Genomic DNA, 988 nt, shown 5'->3' with positions numbered 1-988 from the left:
AGGAGAAATCCAAAAGGCGAGCTTGTTCCTTTGGACCCTGAGTTACAAAAAACAATTCGATTCAACAAAAAGCTTAAGGAAGCAAGCTCGTCTTCACCAAAAGAAGAAGAAGAGGTGTACGACATCTCCTCACTCTTCCAAGAGCAACCTTCAACGCCAGCACCTCAACCAATGGCTCTCACCATTAGGCAACTTTCGACCTCTGTGATTCCACCAGGTGGCGTCCCCACTTGTATAACTTACCCTGCTGCAGCTAAAGGAGCAACAGCTGACTTTGTGTTGAAGTCTGGGCTACTTCATCGTCTTCCTACATTCCATGGACTCTCTATGGAAGATCCCAATCAACACTTAATGGAGTTTCAGTTCATTTGCACAAGCATGAAGCCACAAGGAGCTGATGAGCAAATTTTGAAGTTGAAAGCCTTCCCATTCTCGTTGGCTGACAAGGCAAAACAATGGCTTTATGAGTTGCCAAGTGGACGCATCAATCTTGGGCAGGCATGATGAAAGCGTTTTTGGAAAAATACTTCCCTACATCTCGTATCATCATGCTTAGGAAGAAGATAAGTGGCATTCAACAAGGGCAAGATGAGTCCTACGCAGAGTACTATGAAAGGTTCAAGACTCTTATCACTCAATGCCCTCAACATGGCATGAAGGAGGAGACCTTGCTCACTTGATTCTATGATGGTCTCACCAACTTGGAAAGAGATATGCTCGATGCAGCCTCTGGTGGATCATTTGTTGATAAGGAACCTGCAGCTGGAATGATCTTAATTGAGAATAGGGTCTTGAATCAACAACAATATGGAAGTTCCAAGTCCACCCATACACGTGAAAAGGCCCATGAGGTAAGTACTTTGGTTCAATTGGAAGATAAAATTAACAAGCTTACCTCTATTGTTTCTCAGGGAATGAAAGGACAAGTCATGGCATGTGGAGTGTGCTCAATGCAAGGGCATGCAGCTGATCAATGCCCTCAACTCAT

The 988-nt window shown here is 44.2% G+C and overlaps 1 non-coding gene across 1 annotated transcript; it reads right to left on the bottom strand.

Moving 5' to 3' along the window:
* Window positions 1-548: 548 nt before the first annotated feature.
* On the bottom strand, window positions 549-655 carry LOC112181018. The gene has a single exon (XR_002928632.1). It is a non-coding gene; the product is annotated as a small nucleolar RNA R71 (small nucleolar RNA).
* Window positions 656-988: the final 333 nt, after the last annotated feature.

This window comes from Rosa chinensis, chromosome 7, assembly GCF_002994745.2.
Source record: "Rosa chinensis cultivar Old Blush chromosome 7, RchiOBHm-V2, whole genome shotgun sequence".
Taxonomy (NCBI): domain Eukaryota; kingdom Viridiplantae; phylum Streptophyta; class Magnoliopsida; order Rosales; family Rosaceae; genus Rosa; species Rosa chinensis.
The sequence above is the reverse complement of the archived record's forward strand: the minus strand, read 5'-3'. Positions and strand labels throughout refer to the sequence as shown.